We start from the raw sequence: 1,648 nt of genomic DNA on the forward strand, positions 1-1,648 counted from the left end.
AGGGTCCGGCGGGGAGCGGGCGGCAGTGCGCGGGAGGGTCGGCGGGGCTTGCTCCCCCGGCGCCCGCGGGAGGAAGCGGCGGGCGGAGACGCGAGCGAGATGGCACCCCGGGTCGGGACGGGTGCCGACGGGTCGCCACCCCTAAGCGGTGGGGGGCGGACCCGCGGCGGGCTGCGGCGGAGCAGCCCGTCTTGCAGAGACGGCGAGGACAGGCGTTCCGGGATGGCGCGCGGGGCGGGCGCCGGGCGGCGGCGGACCCCGAGCGGGGGCCGTCGCGCCAGGCCACGCGAGGCGACGGGTCGTGCCCGAGCGGGCGGCCCAAACCACGGCTCTCCTCCCGGGCGCAGCTGCCGCCGGGCGCCGGGTTACTGAGGGAAACCCCGGGCCCCGGGAGGAGGACGAGGTCGTGGCGGCGGGTGTCGGGCGCACCCCGCGGGCGGACGCTCCGCCGAGGGGCGCCGGAGCCGGCTGGCGGGTGCCGGGTTTCCCCTCCGCGTCCCGTCTCGCTGCTGCCGCCGAGGCTGCCGCCGTCGCCGCGAGGCGGCGGCGGCCCGGCGGCGGGCGGCGGCGGGGGAGGCACCCCCGCGGGGATTTCAGGTCGTTTCCCTCACCCCAGGGCCAGGTACCTAGCGTCCGCGCTCCTCCTGCCCCCCCTCGGTGACCCACCCGTGTGGTCCCGTGTGCCAGCTCGCTCCTCCCGGGCGCCGCGCCGTGAGCGCCGCACCGGCCGTGCCCTCCCGCCCTTTCCGCTTTCCCTTTCTCTCCCCCCCCCCACCGCTCCAGCCGCCCCGCGCCGTGCCGCGGGGACCGTGCTGCGAGCGGGCCGGGCGAGGGGGGGGGCGGGGTGGCGGGAGGAGCGGAGGGCCTCCGGCCACCGCGGCCGCCGGTAGCCGCCCCGGGTAGGGATGGCCATGGGCCCCGGGCTCCGGGCCCGAGGGTTCTCGGCGGGAGAGCCGGGCGGGGGTTTAAAGACTCGGGCGGCCCGATGCGACCCGGGGGGCAGCCGGGTGTGCTGCCGGAGGGCCGGGGGGCCGGCGCGCGCGGGCGCCGTGCCCCCCCATGCCAGCCGGCGCGCCCCGCGCTCGCCCTGCGGGCAGCCGGGACGGAGAGGGGTACCCTGCCCCCTCTCTCCGCGGTCTGGTCTCGGCGGAGGGACGCCGCGCGGTCGGCTGGCGCCGGCCTGCCTCGAACGCGTGACCCTGGCGCGAGCGCGTGCTCTCGCCGGGACGGTGAGCCCCCACCCACCGCGGGTGGTGCGGACGCCGCGCCTCGGCGCGATCCGCTCTCCTCCCTGGCCGGGGCTCTCGGTCTGCCGCCGTGGCCGCTGGCGGCGGCGCCCTACCCGCCGGCACTCCGCCATCCGGCGCGCCTGCCTCGCTCTGCCCAACCCGGCTTCGCCGGGCGGCGGGCGGGCGGCAGGCGGGCGGCGGGGGCGGCCCCCCCCGTTCTCCGCGTGGAGACGGGGAGAGCGGGCGCCGTCCCCGTCCGTCCCGCCTTGCCCGCCCGCCCGCCGCCGGGCGTCTGTCCGCGGAAGGGACGGGAGAGCGCGTGGTGTCGTCCGGGAGGCTGTGTGTGCGCGCGCGCGGGCGTGGGCGCCGCCTCGGGGCCACGGCGGAGCCGGAGGCCGGCGAGGCGAGCGAGGAGCTGG

Source organism: Apteryx mantelli, unplaced genomic scaffold (genome assembly GCF_036417845.1).
Source record: "Apteryx mantelli isolate bAptMan1 unplaced genomic scaffold, bAptMan1.hap1 HAP1_SCAFFOLD_86, whole genome shotgun sequence".
NCBI classification, from domain to species: Eukaryota; Metazoa; Chordata; class Aves; order Apterygiformes; family Apterygidae; genus Apteryx; species Apteryx mantelli.